The 22,424-nt window shown below is 37.9% G+C and overlaps 1 long non-coding RNA gene across 1 annotated transcript in view; it reads right to left on the bottom strand.

The window, feature by feature from the left end:
• Positions 1–22,424, bottom strand: part of LOC136402660 (uncharacterized) — a 30,508-nt gene that overhangs the window by 6,129 nt on the left and 1,955 nt on the right. Inside the window, exons 3-4 of the long non-coding RNA XR_010751020.1 lie at positions 21,158–21,384; positions 2,754–2,976 (exon numbers count right to left, since the gene is read on the bottom strand). This is a non-coding gene — a long non-coding RNA (uncharacterized lncRNA). The remainder of the gene's footprint in view (positions 1–2,753; positions 2,977–21,157; positions 21,385–22,424) is intronic.

Here is a 22,424-nt window from a genome sequence, read left to right as displayed (position 1 = left end):
ATCCTATTTGGTCCATTCCGGAGCTGCGGGTTCCCCCAGCTCACGTTCAGGGGGGCGCCCGGCAGGTGCTGGGAAGGAACATCGTGCCCTCTTTCTGGAGTGCAGGCAGCGAGTGCCACGCCCTCCGCCCTACAGTTCTCACACTCCAGAGTCACGTACTGTTTCATCTGTCTACATGACCTTCCCCTTGAGCCAAAATTTTCTTCTATAAATGTTCTCAAATAAGTGTCGTTTTAAAATACTCTATTATTTTTTTTAAATATTTAAATGATCATGCTAGCACAATAGAGTTCTCATGTTAAGGGTGAGAGATAGGTTCTAAAGTCAAAGATAAAATATAGTCAATAGTATCTGAAAATTCTGTAGAAAGATAAAGATAGCCCATTGGAAACCAGCCTCTGGTTATTCTGTGCACCCAGCTCGGCTGCTCCTCGGTCATTGGAACAGATTGTTGTTTCTTCAATGAAGCATCGGATGGAGTGGTCGGTTTGCATTCAAGGACCCTACTGTAGGAAAAAGTACACATCTTCAAACCTTGGACTCTCACGGGGCACCGACAGAGGCTCATTCTGCAGGCCACGTGGCTTCCTACTTCATCATCATTCTGAAGCAGACATTTGTTGAATAGAAAGTGACTGAAATGACTTAAATCTATCTCTCTCTTATGTATCTATCTACCTACCTAACATTTACCTATCTCAAATATATTCCTAACGGAGTATAGGCAGGAGATCAGAGAAGGATGGCAGATTGAGCAACCTATCCTTCTGCTTCTAATTCCCTAGAAATGACCTTACATAGATAAATATATTCGTTTTTTAAATGTGCTGGAAAATAAGACAGTAAACGCTCAATTGAACAGAAATTATCCCTAGAAACAAGAAATAGGATGTTTGATTCAAGACAACAGCCTGAAATATAAGTAAGAGAGCGTGCTGCGGAGCTGGATTTCAATGCACTGGAGACGGGCTGCTGGAGAGCTGGAGGGAGCCCTGGGGCAAATGTCAGAGCAATGGTTGAGGAACAGCGGAAAGAGCATCCCGGCCAGTCAGCCAGTTCCTGCACCGGGCAGCGGGCTGCAGACTCAACTGTCCTCATGTCCAGAAGTCAAACACTGGCACGTAGGACCCAGGAGCACATCCCACCCCTCCCTGACAACCTTTGTGTATAAGCTCTAATTTTTTAATTTATTGATTTTTAGAGAGGGAGAGAGAGAGAAACACTGATTTGTTTTTCCACTTATTTATGCATTCATTGGTTGATTTTTGCATGTGCCCTGACTGAGGATCAAACCCACACCCTTGGTGTATAGGGAGAATGCTCTAACCAACTGAGCTACCCGGTCAAGGCTAGGCTATAATATTTTTAAATAGACAAAGCTCACTATTAGATAAAATCAATAATCAATGAACATAGATATATAACAAATTTAAATTCTTTTGCTTCTAAATTTGGCAATTTTAAAAAATATATAATATTATGCATGAATGAGAATATGGAGAAATAAGTTTTTCTTTTCCCATAATGATGGGAGTAAAATTATTACAGACATTTTTTGTGGGCCATTTAAAAAGATTTTAAAGATGTATATTCTTTTAATTCAGCAATTTCTCTATATCCATTAAAGAGTAATTTGCATACATGTATACAAAAGGTTTTTATATCTGTACACAAAGAACAATGTGCAAGAAGTCTCATTTCAACATTACTTGTTATAGTCAAAAATCAGGAAAGTAGAAAAAAAAGGAAACAACCAACAGCCTAAATGTCCATCAACAGGGCAATGGTTAGATAAATTATGGTATGTTGTTACTATGTAGTTAGTTTGCTAGGGCTGCCATAGCTAATTACCACAAACTGAGTGGTTTAATAACAGGAATTTATTATTCACAGTTCTGGAGGCTGAAAGTCCAAGATCAAGGTGTCAGCAGTGTTAAATTCTTCTGAGGCCTCCCTCCTCGCCTTCTCTGCCTGTCTGTGTCCTAATCTTTTCTTTTAAGGACACCAGTCATATTGGTGTCCCATTATAATGACCTCATTAAACCTTAGTTACCTTTTTAAACTTCCTATCCCCAAATAAGTCACATTCTGAGGTACTGGGGGTTTAGAACGTCAACATATGAATTTTGGAGGAATGGAATTCAGCTCCCAGCACTGTGGAATACTATGCCACAGTTAAGGAGGATGAGGCAGTATGTGCAGACATAGCTCACTAATACAGAAAATTAAGCTTAAAACACAAATAGATCCCATTTATTTTCAAAATGTAATATTTGTTTATGAGATTATAGAATCCATCTTGAATAGAGACTATGATAGAAGAGATGATCAAAGGGGAGCTTTGTTTTATGTGTATTTTTAAAATTTTTATTAGAATATATTCTTCAATTATTCCTGAACCTCCCTCTAAAGACTTTCAGAACCAAACCCAAACAAAATTATGCATGCTCGCCGTAAAATTTAATTCACAGAAACAGTTCAGATGGACAGTCCCTCCTTCTGCCTTCGCCAGTGCACAGTCTGGAGTCGGCCCTCGCAGGCAGGCTGCTCTGTACGTTTACACAACCACAGACACACACAGACAGGGTCAGGTCAGCACGGAATTTATCAACCAAGTTGGGACACTTTCAAAAGTGGAAGGGAGGACTGTTAATAACTACACTTGGAAAAAAAGACACAAACCAAGACGAGTCTGGCAAGCCTGGAAGGAAGTGCACTCTGCATATACACGTGGGTTTGGGGTTTTTTCTTACATCAATGAGCTTCTATTCTCCATATTGCACTGGTATTGTTCTTTTCATCAGACTCGCCTCTGGAATCCTCTTGCATCGGAACATACAGTTCTTCCTTACATTGCCTTTACAATGGCTGCAACATACTATACGGTGTAGATGCACTGCAATTTACTTAAACTCCTATTGACAAGCATGGCCTTTGACATTTTCAATTAGTTCTTCTGTTTCCATTGAATGATACCTGCACATGGTAGAAGGAAAAAAATCTGACTTCTAGAGTGGAAATTAATGTCATCCCACCGATTTCCATTCCCCTGAAAACGCTGTCCTTACCAGCTTCTGGTAGTTAATTTCATAACTCCAATGCCTCATTATATTGAGAAATTAAAATGATTAAAGTCCCACTGATGCATGAATGAGTATAGACTTCCATAGCTACCTGCATTTAAAATGTCTTCATGCCAACTGATTGGCAACTGAAAGATGCAAGCATCAAAGAGAGGTTCTGGACAGGAGGACATCCTCTGGGGGGCTCCGCTACCTGGGCTGCAGCTCATCCCTCCCCAGAGGGGCTGCCTTCCCTACTTCCTCTAACCTCACCCGCCTCGAACACACGGTCACCCTTTCTGAGATGTTTCTTCTAACCTGGATTGATTGGCATTTGTGTGAAAATTTTCATTTAACAACTTGGGACTCTTTACCAATATATGTCTGCCTATCCATTTACAGTGAGTACGGGGGAAGGAAGAAAGACTCTCCTAAATGCCTTCCACTATCTCGTCTGTTCTAACTGCGGACGCACACCTGTGGGCAGCAAATCTGCTTCCGCTGAGTCTATTTTGCCGAAGTCAAAGCCTGAAAACACCACTGATGCTTCATCTTTGCCCAGAGGTGGGTCACGCCTAGTACAGAACTTCCCCATCGGAGAAGGAAGATGACTCAGGCCCCAGGCTTGGTACAGTAATTAGGTTTAGAAATGAATGATTGCATTAAAAAGATTACAAACCTTTTCCATTTCCCTGATTTAATTTCTTCTATTAACTTAATAGAAATCTTGGTCAGAGAAATCAACCAGGAATACTATATCATTTGCTAATGAAAAAATCACATCAGAATAACAAGAAGGTTATGTGTATACAGCTTCAAGCATAGCAGGGCTACTGTCTACAGATGAAGGAAGGAAAAAAGGAAGGAAGGGAGGAAGGGAGGGAGGGAGGGAGGAAAAAAAGAAGGGAGGGAGGGAGGAAGAGAGGGAGGGAGGGAGGGAGGAAGAGAGGGAGGGAGGAAAGGAGGGAGGGAGGGAGAGAGGGAGAGAGGGAAAGAAGGAGGGAGGGAGGGAGGGAGGGAGGGAGGGAGGGAGGGAGGGAAGGAAAGAAGGAAGGAAGGAAGGAAGGAAGGAAGGAAGGAAGGAAGGAAGGAAGGAAGGAAGGAAGGAAGGAAAGAAGGAAAGAAGGAAAGAAGGAAAGAAGGAAATAGAAGTGAAGGGAAGAGAAGGGCAAGAGGCAGGGAGGGAGGGAGGGAGGGAGGGGCAAGGAAGGAAGGACGGAAAGAAAGAAGGAAGAAAGGAAGGAAAGAGGGAAATGGAAGGGAAGGGAAGGGAGGGGCAAGAGGCAGGGAGGGAGCGAGGGAGGGAGGGGCAAGGAAGGAAGGAGCAAGGAAGGGAGTGAAAGAGGGAGGGAGGGAGGGAGAAAATAAAGAAAAAAACCATAACTCAAGAAGATTTATGAGCCATCATAACTATTGATTTATGTAGCTAAAATTATGCCTCACTTAATTCAGCCCTTTAATGGAAGTGACTTGCAGTGTAATATCCTAGAAGTTTTATGTCACTTCACTATCCTGATTCTACTGCTTGCCCATGGATGGGTATCCCCTGGAAGGCCTGTTCACATGTGTGGAGTTTGGTTAATGGCCTGAGGAGCATGTTCACTGGGCTGAGAGCCAACATTTCCCTAGTAAGAAAATGGCAGCAGACCATGTCTCATTGTCCAAAACCTGTGGACCTTCGACACAGAGAGGAGCATATTAAATTTGGAAGGTGATATTTAAGAACTAAGCTAAATAGTCTTAAACCTAGAACCATGTTTTGAATTCAGTGAGGCAGTCTGTGAGCATATTCTATTATCCTGTGAGAAAACAGAAGATTTTGGGGGTGAGTATTTTTACAGAGAGCTTCAGCTAGCTTCTTGAGATGTTAAGACCTAAATGCAACAGTCTTATTCCAAACTTGTATACAACTTCAGTGTACTCCAAATTTTGGATCTCATAAGTATTTTGGCTTCCTCTTTATGTTTAAATAGCTGTTGAGTTCTTTCTACCATGTATAAGACACTATGCTGCGGGTTCCAGAGGCTATAAAAATTTATAAGGCAGAGACCTTCATCTCCAAGGAGAGTGTGGGAGACAGAAGTCAAGTGTAAGGAAGGAAACAATATTTGTGGTGACTGGTGATGGACAGAGATATACAGATTGATGGCTGAATATTATTTAGCAAGCAAAAAGTTCCAGATTGAAACCCTAATAAGTAGGAACAGCTTTTTAAATATTATCTCAGTATTTGCATATTAATAGTTTCCAGATCTCGGGGCTAAATAGAATTTTGAGCAGCTCGGTGATTTTAAAATCCATTCCAGGAGATCCAAGATGGCAGCAGAGTAGGTGGATGTTACACTCATCTCCTCCCAGGACAAAACTGGAATTACAACTAAAATATAGAACAATTACCATGAATAACCAACTGAAGACTACCTGAAGAGAAGTCTTACAACCAAGGCTTTATAGAAGAAGACACATCAAGAGTGGTAGGAAAAGCAAAGACTCAAAAAGGGCTGGACCCGTTTCCATGTGCAGCAGCTGAGATTCCAGAGGGATATCTCACCTATGAAATGTTTCCCCCAAGAAGTGTGGGGTCTCAACCTCATGCCAGGCTCCCCAGCCCAGAGCGCCATAGCCTTATAACATCTGGTTGTGAAAATCAGCAGGGGTTCTGTCCGCCAGGGCGGGACAGGAGTCTGCTAGAGACACAGGCAGTCTCTTAAAAGGCCAGTGCACAAAATCTCCCTCACAGCCACTCGCCCTGGCTCCAGTGGAGGGAGGGTGGAGCAGACTAGAGTTCCATTAGGAGAGACTAGGGTTTGTGGCTCTGGAGTGAGAGCTGAAAGGACAGCCACCAGGATCCCTGAGCTGAGTTCTTCACCCAGAATGCAGACACCATTTTTCTTGGGTGGAGCACTCCCTTCTATATGGCATTAGCCTGGGGCAGGGATTTTCAACCAGTGTGCAGTAAAAAAATTAAAAACATACGAGGGCACTGATCTCTTTTTCTTTAGATTATCAAATAATTTTAAAAAATGACAGCAAACATAATAATAGCCATCCAGTGTGAATGAATAAAAATTATATCTTTTTTTTTCCATCTGATTAGCAAAAAATATATTTTTGGTGTGCTTCTGAATTCTAGTAATTAGTTTACATGTGCCATGAAATGATATAGGTTGAAAATCATTGATATGGGAAAATGCAGTATCCCCACCCTCTGGACTTCCTGTCACCCCAGAGCTTGTGCCTTGCTGAGGAATCAGCTGCCTGGGTCGGGGTGTAGAGGCATGAGCAGATTCAGGGGTGCCATTGACTGAGTTGTGTGGCTTTGGGACAAGGGTCATTACCCCTACTTTCAGGTAACCTGACTGGTGCCTCCCCTTATGGGAGATCCACTAGCTCTACTCTTTGGGCTACTGGTAGTCTCACCCTCCTAGCTCCTGGTAGCTCTGCCTTGTTGAGATGGGGCTCTAGGAAGAATCCTGGACAGACTGAGTTGTGTGGCTCTGCAGTAGGGAGCTATTCCTATTTTCCTCCAGGTCTGACTGGACATCACACTTTTTTGGTTTACTCTGAGAAAGAAAAAAGCAGCTCCTGACATCAGAAGCCAGCCTGATGCTCCTGGTCAGGCCCTGATGTTGCCAGGAGCTGACCCTGCATTTGCACCTGGGCCCTGATGTTCTCTTCTTAAACATAAACAATTTCACAGAACACCAACCTCAGACAAGGCCACTCTGTGATCACTAGGCATTAAAACAACAAAAACAATACTGCTTCATCATGTTGTCTTAACATAGTTCTCTACACATGAACACTGTCCAAACCTACAAAATGCCAATATCCCCCCTAACCTGGCTAGTCAAAGGAACTGCTACTTCTTTATTAGTTACAGCTTTACCCTTGCTCTAGTCTTTCTATATTCTCCATAGATTTATTCAGAAATCATAGCATTATGCTCTCTTGCTGACAGCATCCAGTCCAGACCAAAGCCCCCACACAAGTCTAAATCCAATAATAGTCATTTTACCATCCCCCTATTGAGACACTCATAGTTCCTCATGCTGTGTGTTCTCCCTGGTTGCAACAAGTATTAATTCAACTCGGTTCAATTAAAGCTGTGCTCCTGGTACTCTTGGTGGGAAAACATCAACCACTGCCGACCTCACTGTGGCTTCTCTGTCTCTTTTGCTGAATTGCCTTCTTCCAAGTGTCTAAAGTTTTAATTGATCTTTTTTCCCCTTATAATTCATCTACTTTTCCATGGAACTCCATTTTTACTTGGAAGAACAAATGACAAAAATTATACTTATTCAGACTTCAGTATTTAGCAAACATTTTCTTGAAAGTGAAATGAAGTATGCCGGCTACTTCAAAGAAAATAACTCACAGTGTTTATTGCTAGTGATAAAATTTAACCTTTATTAAAAACTAAAATTTAAAAAAACCTGTATTCTCTATAAGAAACTTGTCAAGTTTCCAATACTTAATTTTTCTGACAAGATCAGTGGTGATATTAATGAATGGATCTTTAAATTTTGTTTAATAAAACGTGTTATTTGGAAGATCACCGTAACTCAGTGAATCAATATTTGCCAAATGACCATTTGATAGCACCATGTAACCTGAGTAGTGTAACATGCATGAGTAAAAGATCCATTAAAATGCAAGACAGATCAATGGACTTTAATGACTCAGTGAACAAAAATTTCATGGATAAGATTTCATATTCTACATTTTTACCAACTTGTATGAAATTAAAACTTATCAGGTATATAGTGTGTAGTGTGGTATCAAAGGAAAATATCCATACTTATCTGAAAAGGCCATTGAAACACTTTCCTTTTACAATTACATCTCTGTATGAGGCCAACCTTTTTTTCCATATAGGTCAATCAAAGCAGCACATCACAACCGATTTTCAGAAGCAGATATAGGAATCTAACTTTCTTTTATTAAGCCAAGTATTAGAGAGATTTGCAAAAATGTAAAATAATGCCACTCTTCTCACTATTATTTGAAAATGATGGTTATTTTTGAAAATTAATATGTTATATATGTAAAAATATAATGTATTTTATGGTTATCTTTAATGAATTAACAAATATTTCTAAACTTAATTTCTAACATGATAAATAAATCTCTCTGAAGTTCTCTAATTTTTAAAAGTAAAAAATGATCCAGCGATCAAAAAGTTTGAAAACCAACATTTAAAAACATTTTCTCAAATACGAAAACTTAACATTAATGAAATTATAATACTAATAGTTTTTATGCAATTCAACCAATTAATTCTGAAGTTTATTTGGAAAAGAAAATGTGCATGAATAGCCAAGGAAATTTTGAAAAAACAGATCAATGAAAATGGATATCCCCACTTATACTAAAATATAATATATAGCAAGTATACCTGTGTAGTAAGTATTGCATATAAAGTAAATAAATAAATCAATGAGATAGAAAAATGCAGAAATTGACCATTGCAATGTAAATATGTAAGTTTATTGTGATAGAGACTGTTTGAATGTTGAGACAGATTTGGGTGCAAAGATAATATTAAATCCTGTTTTGGGTGAGGTTTTTGTCGCCGACAATAAAATTCACTCAAACTAGCTTAAGGTAAAAGGAAATTGGTAAGGGATATGTGGAGTTTACAAAATGTCGCAGTGAATAAGTGAAGAAGAAGATTGCAGGCTGAATTTCTAAGAGTGAAGATCAAGACCACACCACAGAACTGAACAACCTTGTAATGTTTATAACCTTACTTACTCACATGATAACGTCTTTCTTGATTTTATCTTGGAAAATCAATATTTTATGTTTTCTCTTCTATTTATAGGACTAATTACTAAGACTTCAGCAAGAGTCAGCATCAACAATTGCCTCCTTCCTAATTTCTCCCCAAATAATTAAATTCTTTTTTTTTTTTTTCTGTCTCCACACAAGCATGAATTCGTGACCAATTACAGAAACCACAAGGGGAAAGGAATGCATAATGGAAGATTATAAAAACCCTGTCTTTCCTGAAATAACGCAGCAGTATTGATTTAGAACAGTGGAATCATTACCATCTCTTCTGTAAATACATCAATCGGACGGAAATAGCCTAGGAGAACTGAACCTCCTGCTTAGGAGCCCTGTGACGGTAGCGTAACTAAGACTCACGGAAGACTTAAAATTGCAACAAAGGAATTTGGGTCAGATTTAAATTTAAATTTCCCATCTGTGAGAGTTATTAAATATTTAAACAATTATAAAACCCTGAGGAATACCTATTCTTTAAAAAATTGCACCTTTCAGCCCTGGCCGATTGGCTCAGTGATAGTCAGCCCAAAGTGTGGATGTCCTGGGTTCAATTCCCAGCAAGGGCACACAGGAGAAGCGCCCATTTGCTTCTCCACCTCCCCCACCCTCTTCTCTCTCTCTCTCTTTTCCTCCCTTCCTGCAGCTCAATTGCAGCAAGTTGGCCCCAGGCACTGGGGATGGATCCATTGCTTCATATGTTAAAAAATGGCTCTGGTTGCAACAGAGCAAGGGCCCCAGATGTGCAGAGCATTGCCCCCTAGTGGGCTTGCCAGGTGGATCCAAGTCATTTCTCCATCACCATTAATAGCACTTAAGCCAGTCAATGAGCATTTTTTGAATGTGTCCCATATGCCAAGTTCTGTGCTTGTCACTGGGAAAAATAAAGATAAATGAGACACGATCCTTCACAAAAAGAATTTATCAAACCTGTAAGAGAAATGAAATGCACTCATCTATCCATTCATTCATTCATCATTCATTTGTTGACAAATATTACTGAGTGCTAATAAATGCTAGCCATTGGGCTAAGACTAGGGACACAATGGTGACCAAGAGTCACCTATGAAAGTGCAATATGGACATACACTTCTGTAGTCATTTAGAGTTGAGCAAGATTATTCTGCGTGTGATATGAAACAAAGTTTCATACAAGGGATGTTTGAGCTGAGTCATATGTAGGGGTTTACTAGGTAAAGATATGGAAGGAAGAAATTTCAAGTTGAAAAAGCGGTAGGAGTAAACGGTAGATGATGATAAACTGGCATTGGGCCTGAGGCAAGACTGAAACTCAGTACATAATAGACACAATAGAATATAGGTGAAAAAAACAACAACTCAAATCTCAACAGTTCACATCACATCATAGTCAAATTTAGTATTCAGTAGATGGTCTTCCACATGGAGATTCAAGGACCTATGGATCTAATACTTCTGTCTTGCATACAAATTCTGTGTGTGTGTGTGTGTGTGTGTGTGTGTGTGTGAGAGAGAGAGAGAGAGAGAGAGAGAGAGAGAGAGAAGGAAATGTAAAGGAAGAGAGTGAGAGGGACTGGGAGAGAGAGATCATGTCACAGAGGAGGTTGTAGGGAGTAAGGACCAGGACTGGAAGTACATACATCACTTCACTTCTGCCTACATTCTATTGGCAAGAACTAAGTCACACAGATATGGTCCCACTAAACTGCCAAGGAATCTTAGCTGTTCAGTCTCCCTGTGGGCCAAGGAGGTAATGAACCTGGGCTGTTGATCATGTAGCATTATTTCTGCCACAGAGACAAGATTATCTATAAACGCTTATTCATGTAAGAGGACTATTGTATAGCATTTAAGTATTTAGTATTGAAGTATCACTATCATCATGTACATTACAAGCAAACGTTAAATAACTATTCTGTAAGATAATGTGTTAGACTCTGAAAATGTAATAACCGATAGAAACACACGGAAGGGTCAGGGATCAGGATTTACACATGGAGAGAGAAACAACACAATATAACTATGGTAAGTGCCAAAATACAGAGCAACACCTTGTATGATTTTAGTTCATAATTTATATACCATTACTATGAAAAAGAAGCAGGTGTATTATTCTCTGGATTTCCGTACAAGGTTGCGAGGTAGTCTTATAGTATTCCCCAGGCACAGAGTCAAGTGCACAGTGTTGCCCTCTGAAAACACAGAGCTGAGAAAAAGGAGCCTGAAGATTGAACAGAGAAGCATTTGCTCTCTGAGGGAAGATGCGACTCAAACAGCTGTCATGGTGATTTATTCCGTAAGGCTTGTGAAGAAAATTACTTGATCTCCTGACAAGTAATGATCTCCTGATCATTAAGAATACTGGCGTTAGAGTTAGAATCAAATCATTCTGTCACAACCTCATCATTTATTGGCTTTGGGCAAGTTATTTAATCTCCCTTAAGCTCGGTTCCCCCACCCTTTTTTTTTTTAAAGAACTATAACAACCATAATAATAATATTGCTTCAGGCTTTCCTGAGAATTACATAAATTCACACATGACTGTACTTTATCCAACACCTGGTACATGATATTTTTTTAAAAATGAAATACTATGATGATGTTTAAAAATTAGTGTTTTGGGAGATTACTTAATATAATATATGTGGCATAAAGATACAATGTAAAGTAAAAATAAATATGCCATCCCAATTGTAATTTTAAAAATATTGGGTCAACACAGAAAGAAAGGAAATGCACCAACATGTTAATGATGGCATCATTAAGTGGCACAATTATGAAATTGTTCCATCTTTACACAGTTTTGAATTTTCAGGTATTTTTAGAGTAAGGATTTGTTCCTTTAAATGTATTCTATATCTCAAAAATTCCTTAGATCTCTTAAGTTCTGTATGCACACATAATTATTTTATTAATGTGATGCAATTCTTCTATGTTATTTGCTCAAAAAGACAAGAAGACCTCGCTGAGGAAACTTGTCACTTTGCTCTTGTGTTAGAATAATTGGCCAGCAACATTAAAAATTAATTGGCTGAGAAGCAAATATTGATTTTTTTTTCTATTTCAGTAAATAGTAAAGAGCTAAAATATCTTTTCAAATCCTTATCTATCTCCTTCTATCTTCAACATGCCCCTGGATACTGAATCAATACATATTGGAATAATTCCAAATAATTTCTAATGACAATCAGAGATATCCAACTTTAGAACTCCAAACAATTTCAGACTTTCTTTCAAGCTAGAGCTAAAATATACTCAATCTACACATCTACTGTAGTTTATGAATTATATAAGCTGAATTTTTGAAAAGCGTTGATTTTTATTTTCATGTAAGATCGCTTTCTCTTTTGCACAAATATTTCAGCTTAACCCTTGAGTCAAGAAAATTCTTTTCACACGTAGTCAGTTTGGATATAGGAAAATAGTGCCTGACATTGTCTTAAATTTTCTCTTCAGGTTATTTTGATTTAATCTCCGGTTAGACAGACTTGAGCACAGGAGGGAAGGCTGCCTGCCTTACATTACACTTGCCTGTATGTGGCTGGAATAGTAAGCATAGAAAAGCTTTCGTCTTGGAGATGGAAAGAGCCACTGTCTGAAATGAGGGACAAGTGTGCTCGGGCAATAATAGAAAATGAACAGGCCCGGGGCATTCCACCTGTCTGCTCCTTGGCAGTGACTTTAACTTCTGGGCATTTCACTCGCAATCTCAGGTAGAAATTCTCTTCTGTTTTGTTATTCTTGTTGGATAACAGCTATTTATTTTGCTTTTAGACAACAACAACAAAAACCCCAAACAAAACATCCTTATCTAGCTTTTTGTGATGGTTTTGATTGTTCAGTTAGATATTTTTATGCTTTTAATGACCTTCCTACTGATTATCTTTACTTGCTAATTTTATTACTTTTTCTTCTTTCATGTTAAATGGGCAAAAAGAATGACAAATTCCAGATTAGTAGGTATGAGCATCATCTTATCCCAAACCAAGAATGCCAATGTCCCTGATGATCTATCTCTGCCCAGATTTGTCATGCTCTCGAAGGCATAGTCCCTGCCCTGTTCTCAGCCGAACTCCTTCAATAATGGCATGAAACAAACCAGTTTTTGTCAGTTTAGTTTTATATCTTGGCTTGGCTATTATATCCAAACATAACCACTTCTGTTCCCATAATACAGAAGATGAAACCAACCGGAGATAGAAAGAGAAACAAGAGTTTCAAAGACTAGGTTGTGAAAATATCAGCCTCATTGTCTGTCCAAACACCTAAAGACACTTTGTGTTCAGCTCTTTCTCAACATCCTTTGTCAACACTCCATCAAAGGGTTCAGCCCTGGACCGCCTGGGAGGTATCTCTGAGGCATGATCTGCTCTTTGAAGCAGGAATCCCTGCACACATTAGTGACAGGTGAGTCAGCCTATTCATCTGTCTGTTCAGAGACAAAAATAAATAAATAAAAAATAAAACCAACCAACCAAACAAACAAACAAAAAAACGCTATACATCTTGAAGGATCCCTACTTTCAAGCAGTTTCAACTTTAGAAATCTTTTCCTCTTGTTGAATCTAAATGTTCTTCCCTGTAACTTGCTTTTACTGGTCCAAGTCTGCCCTCTGGAGCCTTCAGGAAAAGCCTCCTTCCTATAACATATCAGAGGTTCTTCCCAAATTCTTCACATGAATTATATTAAACACTACTGTCAATTGTTAACTCCATATCCAGTCTTTGAAATCCAGCTTGGAAAATGAAAGCCTCCTTCTCAATCTTTAGATCACAAAGGAATAAGACAAAGAAGGCAACCAATCCCTCCTTTATTTTACAACTTTCTAGACCCAACCAAAAATGCTTTTTGTTTGAAGAACTGTGAGGTGCCTCAGTGACCATCGAATTCGTGTCCTTCACTTACCAGATGAGTAATCTAAGATCCCGAGATCTTGCCTGAGATCAGGGTCAAAGAACTGTGATGACTAGACCTCTGATAGTAGGACTACTGCAGAGTAGTACTGTCTTGCTTGCTTCCAGAAGGAATTATACTCTGACAACCGCAAATAGTTTCCTAACAAAATTCTCTTAATACACAGTTTTCTGAAACTATTTTACAGTAAGTTAACTTCTAGTCGCATGTCATGTATTATCACCTAATCTTAAATACTAATTCTAAGTTTTTCAAAAGTTATACTCCCAAAAGTTCCAGAAAATCATCAAAGAAAAATAAAAACAACCACTTCAAAATTTACGCTCCATTTCCCCTAGAACATCAAGTCACTAGTAACTGCACATTATACACACACACACACACACACACACACATGAGAGAGAGAGAGAGAGAGAGAGAGAGAGACAAGGGCATGCATGTGCACTCATACACATTCACACAAAGTGAATTTACTTCTTCATTATTCCTGGAGCTAACATTTACATAAATTCAAGGTTACTATTACCAGTAAGTAGACGCAATCAGGAAACTTAGGCAAAGAGCAGACACTTGACAACAAACATATTTACATCAAGATGAGGCACATATGGCTATGTCATTGACATAGCATGAAGAGTTTTTTGTAAATATATGTTGTGGTATTATGGCTTCTATACTTGAAACAACTGGACTTATTTCCACTTCTGCTCTTGAGAATTTAAAATCCTATTTTTAAAAAAAGAAATGAGGTTTTCCACATGTTGATACTACTTCTCATGCAGTTGATTGGTAACAGCAGGCATACAATATCAATAAAGTCCACGAAGACAAAGATGTGGCTACAAAGAGAGATAAGCTTTGTTCCAAAACTGCATATAAGCTCTTTCTCTTAAAAACACATAGAAGAGCCTGACCAGGCAGTGGCGCAGTGGATAGAACATCGGACGGGGATGCGGAAGACCCAGGTTGAGCGCAAGCTCATCTGGTTTGAGCAAAGCTCACCAACTTGGACCCAAGGTCACTGGCTGAAGCAAGGGGTTAATCGGTCTGCTGAAGGCCTGTGGTCAAGGCACATATGAGAAAGCAATCAATGAACAACTAAGGTGTTGCAACTCTCAATGAAAAACTAATGATTGATGCTTCTCATCTCTCTGTTCCTGTTTGTCTGTCTCTGTCTATCCCTCTCTTTGACTCTCTCTCTTTCTCTGTAAAAAATAAAATAAAAAATAAAAAAAATAAATTAAATAAAAGTAATAAAAAACATATAGAAAAGTATAAAAAAAATGAACCAGGAGGCTAAAGAACCACTATTAATATTTTAGTATACTTGTCTAGTATTTCCCCCATGTATATGTAAATATGCAATATTTACAAAATAGTCATCTAAAAGCTTTTTTGCTTAGCATATTGTTTTCCAGGTTATTAAATTGTCTTCAAATTAATGACTGTGGTTTTCTACATCTTAGATGTTCATTTCTTTTATATAAAATAGTCCCTTTTGTTGGAGTTTATCTTTTAGTCTTTCTTTCATTACCATGACAAATATTCCATATTTCTCATTCCTTGTTTGTTCCAAGCCAAAAACAAACAACATATATATAAAAAAAAAAACCCAAACCTGAGATTCTTACCTGAGACTGTTTTTTGAGAAAGGATTATGTAATAGCACTGTAAAAAAAAAAAAGATTGAGAAAATAAACCAAAAGACTTGTGCCACTTTCTGTTCCAACAAAAAATTGACTCCAAAAACTACAGAAGTATAAGATGATGAAAGAGAAACATGACTAAAATCAAGAGAAAAGAGAAAAGGATGCAGAGGCAAGACTCAAATAGCTACTGAGACGGAGGAAGCAGGAAAATACAGAGGATAGTGCAGGGAGATACAGTGTCCCACATAAGAAAAGAAACAATGTTGTTTCATATCTTCAGCAAAGGTATAAACTATAAGGAAGAGGGATAATGGGTTTGGGCTGGTGAGAACAGCAAAGGATTAGTGTGTATGAGAACATTTGCCAGAAAGTAAAGAATGTTCTCGATAACGCTACTAGGATAACAAGAAGTCACATATTGTCAGGCTGGCAAAGAAAACAGGATGCACTTGGAGATAGCTGACCTGTGGATTGTGGTCACAAAAGCAAACAGCATACAGTGGCCATGTGTTGAGATCAGTATCTGAGGGACTACCTGCTGTGTGTTTTATTCAGTATGTGCAATACAGAATGCGTTGTGCACTTACATGTCAAAGTATATGTTCCTGCAACAAAAACTTACTGAACACCACCATGTGCACGGCTCCGGGCTAAACTGAGGACACAGAGATGAATCCTACACCTGTGTCCCCGCTAGAAGAGACAAGGGACGCATGAGCTCTCATGACATCCTGTAACTTTCCTTCCAAATACTTGCTCCAGTTTAGAATTACACATTTTACTGGTGATATTTGTGATTATTTGGTTAATGACTGTCATCCCATTAAACCAGAAAGTAAATAAGGGTAAGTATTGTATTTGTTTTGCTCACCATTATTTTCCTAGCACAGTGCCTGGCATCATGCTAGACTACTTAAAATTACTCAAAAACATGGAATGACTTTGAAAGGACGAGAAATATGAGTAAAACAAAGACTATAGTAAGAGATAAAGAAGGTCACTACATAATGATAAAGGGAGCAATCCAACAGGAAGATATAACCATTATAAATATTTACGCACCTAATATAGGAGCACCTAAATATGTATATATAAAGCAGACTTTGGTAGATATAAACGGAGAGATCAACAGCAATACTATAATAGTAGGGGATTTCAATACCCCACTAACATCAATAGATAGATCTTCAAGAAAGAAAATTAACAAAGAAACAGCAGACTTAAAGGACACACTAGATCAACTGGATTTAATAGATATATTCAGAACCTTTCACCCTAAAGCAGCAGAATATACATTCTTTTCAAGTGCTCATGGTACATTCTCTAGGATAGACCACATGTTAGGGCACAAAAGCAGTCTTTGCAACAAATTTTAAAAGATTGAAATCATATCAAGCATTTTCTCTGATCACAATGGCATGAAACTAGAAATCAACCACAACAGAAAAACTGAAAAATATTCAAACAGTTGGAAACTAAATAGCATGTTATTAAATAACAAATGGGTTAACAATGGGATCAAAGAAGAAATAAAAAGCCTGACCAGGCTAATAATTGATGCTTCTCATCCTCTTTGTTCCTGTGTGTCTATCCCTCTCTATGACTCTCTCTCTGTCTCTGTAAAAAAAAAAAAAAAGAAGAAGAAGAAATAAAAAAATTCCTAGGAACAAATGATAATGAATATACATCAACTAAAAATTTATGGGAAACAGCAAAAGCAGTCCTGAGAGGGAAGTTCATAGCATTACAGGCATATCTTAAGAAGCTAGAAAAAGCTCAGATAAACAACTTGATCCTGCTTCTATAAGAACTAGAAAAAGAACAGGAAGTAAAGCCCAGAGATAGTAGAAGGAAGGAAATAATAAAGATCAGAGCAGAAATAAATGACACAGAGCCTAAAGAAACAATACAGAGGATCAATGAAACCAGGAGCTGGTTCTTTGGAAAGGTAAACAAGATCGATGAACCTTTAACCAGACTCACCAAGAAAAAAAGAGAAAGAACTCAAATAAATAAAATTAGAAATGAGAGTGGAGAAATAACAACTGACACAACAGAAATACAAAATATTGTAAGAAAATACTATGAAGAACTGTATGCCAAAAAATTAGACAACCTAGATGAAATGGAAAAATTCCTAGAAACATATAATCTTCCAAAAATCAATCTGGAAGAATCAGAAAACCTAAACAGACCAATTACAACAAATGAGATCAAAACAGTTATTAAAAAATTCCCAACAAAGAAAAGTCCTGGACCTGATGGTTTCACAAGTGAATTCTACCAAATATTCAAAGAAGAACTAACTCTTATCCTCCTCAAGCTATTTCAAAAAATTCAAGAGGAAGGAAGACTTCCAGGCTCCTTTTATGAGGCGAGCATAATTCTGATTCTTAAACCCAGGCAAAGACAACACAAAGAAAGAAAATTATAGGCAAATATCCCTGATGAATATAGATGCTAAAATCCTCAACAAAGTATTAGCAAACCGGATCCAGCAATATATGGAAAAAATCATACACCATGATCAAGTGGGATTTATTCTGGGGAGGCTGGTACAATATTCACAAATCAATCAATGCGATTCATCACATAAACAAAAGGAAGGAGAAAAACCACATGATAATATCAATAGATGCAGAAAAGCATTTGATAAAATCCAGTACCCATTCATGATCAAAACTCTCAGCAAAGTGGGAATACAGGGAACATACCTCAACATGATAAAGGCCATCTATGACAAACCCACGGTCAACATCATACACAATGGATGAAAATTAAAAGCAATTCCCTTAAGATCAGGAACAAGGCAGGGGTGCCCCCTTTCACTACTGTTATTCAACATAGTTCTGGAAGTCCTAGCCACAGCAATCAGACAAGAAGAAGAAATAAAAGGTATCCAAATTGGAAAAGAACTAAAACTGTCATTATTTGCAGATGATATGACATTGTATATAGAAAACCCTAAAGTCTCAATCAAGAAACTACTGGACCTGATAAATGAATTCAGCAAGGTGTCAGGATATAAAATTAATACTCAGAAATCAGAGGCATTTTTATATACCAACAATGAACTGTCAGAAAGAGAAATTAAGGAAACAATCCCCTTCACTATTGCAACCAAAAAAAATAAAGTACCTAGGAGTAAATTTAACAAAGGAGGTTAAAGATTTGTACTCGGAAAATTATAAAAGATTGATAAAAGAAATCAGGGAAGATACAAACAAGTGGAAGCATATACCGTGCTCATGGTTAGGAAGAATAAACATCATTAAAATGACTATATTACCCAAAGCAATTTATAAATTCAATGCAATACCAATTAAAATACCAATGACATACTTCAAAGATATAGAAATAATATTCCAAAAATTTATATGGAACCAAAAAAGAACACAAATAGTCTCAGCAATCTTGAAAAGGAAGAATAAAGTGAGATGTATCACACTTCCTGAGATTAAGCTATACTACAAGGCCATTGTACTCAAAACAGCTTGGTACTGGCATAAGAACAGGCATATAGATCAATGGAACAGAACAGAGAACCCAGAAATAAACCTACACCTTTATGGACAACTGATATTTGACAAAGGAGGTAAGAGCATACAATGGAGTAAAGACAGCCTCTTTAATAAATGGTGTTGGGAAAATTGGACATCTACCTGCAAAAAAATGAAATTAGACCACCAAATTACACCATTCACAAAAATAAACTCAAAATGGATAAAAGACTTAAATGTAAGCCGTAAAACCATAAGCATCTTAGAAGAAAACATAGGTAGTAAGCTCTCCGACATCTATCGCAATATATTTATATTTGCCGCTTTATCTCCACGGGCAAGTGAAATAAAAGACAGGATAAACAAATGAGACCATATCAAACTAAAAAGCTTCTGCACAGCTAAAGACAATAAGAACAGAATAAAAAGACAAACTACACAATGGGAGAATATATTTGACAATATGTCTGATAAGGGGTTAATAACCAAAATTTATAAAGAACTTATAATACTCAACACCAGGAAGACAAACAATCCAACCAATAAATGGGCAAAAGAAATGATTAGACACATCTCCAAAGAGGACATACAGATGGCCAATAGGCATATGAAAAAATGCTCAACATCACTAATCACTAGAGAAATGCAAATTAAAACCACAATGAGATATCATCTCACACTGGTCAGAATGGCGCTCATCAACAAAATAACACAGAGTAAGTCCTGGCGAGGATGTGGAGAAAAGGGAACCCTACTGCACTGCTGGCGGGAATGCAGACTGGTGCAGCCCTATGAAAACGGTCTGGAGATTCCTCAAAAAATTAAAAATCGAACTGCCTTTTGACCCAGCTATCCCACTTTTAGGAATATACCCCAAGAACACCACAGTACTGTTTCAAAAGGAGAAATGCACCCCCATGTTTATGGCAGCATTGTTCACAATAGCAAAGATCTGGAAACAGCCCAAGTGTCTGTCAGTGGACGAGTGGATTGAAAAGCTTTGGTACATATATACTGTGGAATACTACTCAGCCATAAGAAATGATGACATCGGATCATTTACAACAACATGGATGGACCTCGATAACATTATACTGAGCGAAATAAGTCAATCAGAAAAAACTAAGAACTATATGATTCCATACATATGTGGGACATAAAAATGAGACTCAGAGACACAGACAAGAGGGTGGTGATTAGGTGAGGGGGCTGAAGGGGAGGGGCACAAAGAAAACCAGATAGAAGGTGACGGAAGACAATTGGACTTTGGGTGATGGGTATGCAACGTAATCAAATGTCAAAATAACTGGAGATGTTTTCTCTGACCATATATACCCTGATTTATCAATGTCACCCTATTAAAATTAATAAGGAAGAGAAAAAGAAACTAGAGGTTGAATGTTTAGGGCTCCATGAGCTGAAGAAGTCTTATGATTCTCCTTGAGCCCAGAGAAATAGGTTGGGGCCAGGCTGTGAGGATGCTGTACCTCATTCTATGGGATTTGTGGTATTTAATATGCAATGGAGAGCTGGTAATGGACCTCCAGCAGAGGGACTTGAAATCATTTTTAGTATATATTTATTCTACTTTTTTCCATATTTACACTAAACAAATGGTGACAAATAATAACTGCTAAAATCTGGATATCATTTTCATATAGTTCAGAGGAAAAATGTTGTTTTTGTGGAAAAAGATTTATTTTACTAAAAAACACCAATTGGAAAATGTGATTTGATTTGTAGAAAATTTTTTTCAGATAACATCTCTAAGAAGGCATCCCCTGTGCTTTATTAAGAAGAAAGAAGACCACTAAAAGGATAGACAGGATGGGTGTAGCTCTACATCATGGCGGTGTTATAAGCAATCAGTGTATGACCATGCGGCTGTGCTCATTCGGGTTAGAAAGAAGAGAAACAGCTTATCTACACTGATATTGTTTTGTTATGAAACCACAGGAGGAAGTCAGGAAGAGCAAGCACTAGTTTTCATAGCCATAAGCAATTCAGAAAGTGCTGGAAGATCAACAGGAAGCACAGCAGCCCCAGGTCACATGGGAACGTGAGCCCCTAAGTCGTCAAGGAATCCATTGCCTCTATGGTGTGACCCAGTCATGCACCTGGCTCACTTAATTCGCTCTTTGCTTCTCCCAAGGCTGTGAACAGAGTGGTTAAGAACACAGGCTTCGCAGCACTCACTGCTTGGGTTCAAATCCAGCCCTTGCCTGTAAGACACTTGGGGGAAAAATCTGATTGGTTCTTACCATCTCTATCCAATACAGGGCATGCCTATCTGGAGTTCTTCTGGCCTCTGCCTTGTAGGCCACAGGACAGCTCCTTCCGGTGGTCACAAATCCTTCCTTGACTTAGTCACAAGATGGATAAGTACAGCAGCCTATGTGTAAGGGATCAGTCTTTGCCTTTCTCAGAAGGGAGCAGGTCAAGTACTCAGAGAACCATGGCCTTCAATCTGCTCCCCAAGAGCTGTGTGCTAGACACAGAGAATTAATAAACAAACTGAGCTGATTAAACAACACAACAACGATCATATGTAACAATGTAATATAATATATTATATTTATTATAATTATTACATAATTACATATAACAATACAATATTATATAGTATATAATATATATAATTAAGGAACTGACTTAACTAAGTAACATAAAATGAAGTTCAGAGTAATTTAGAAAGAAACAGAACACTGTTGAAACCATTGCTAACACACTTCATAATTAACTATAAGAGAAAATCTGCTTCAATAGAGAATGCACTAATTATTAATAATGTTATGTGTGGCATCATTAGGATAATTGTTATTGTTTTGTTTCCTTTTTTCTTTTTTTTTTTTTAAACAAAATGTCCATTCTAACAAGTTAAGAAATGTCATAGGATTAGTTAGGTCTACCTGAGAATAAAAATCATTTAAAATTTTTTCATGAAAATTGTCAAACATCACAAATAAGGAGATAATGATACAATGACCCCCATGTAGATACTTAGCATCAGCAACTGCCAGTGTTTGGTGGTCATATTTTATCTATATCTTCCCCGCTTTTGTTGAGAGATGAATGTGAAATTCTCAGGTACAAAGAGAACAAAAATGTTAAAAGGTCCAGCTTCAAAGAGAAAATGCTATGCTTCCAAGTGTACGGATTTTCATTCTAGCATTTTTTTTCTATTCCCTCAGTCATTACCCAGATTCTGTTAGTGACCATGGAAATGCCTCTTACGAAGGCATCAGAGAAAACAATCTCTTTTTTTTTTTTTCTTGCCTCCAAATAAGAAAATGGCAACTCAGGCCCACAGATCTCTAGGGATTCCACAGATCTGCTTACCTCACCTGTGAAATCTCAGAAAATCTATGCACATATTTTTATACTTGTTTTTTTTTTATACAGGAGAGCTCCAAAGCTTAGATCAGATTCTCACACAGGCCTATTACCTACAAAAGGTTAAGGACCTCTGCCTCTCCATATCTTAAAAGCATTTCAAACATACTTTCTCACCTCCATTCTTCAGCCAGT

The sequence above is a fragment of the Saccopteryx leptura genome, chromosome 4, assembly GCF_036850995.1.
Source record: "Saccopteryx leptura isolate mSacLep1 chromosome 4, mSacLep1_pri_phased_curated, whole genome shotgun sequence".
NCBI lineage: Eukaryota > Metazoa > Chordata > Mammalia > Chiroptera > Emballonuridae > Saccopteryx > Saccopteryx leptura.
The sequence above is the reverse complement of the archived record's forward strand: the minus strand, read 5'-3'. Positions and strand labels throughout refer to the sequence as shown.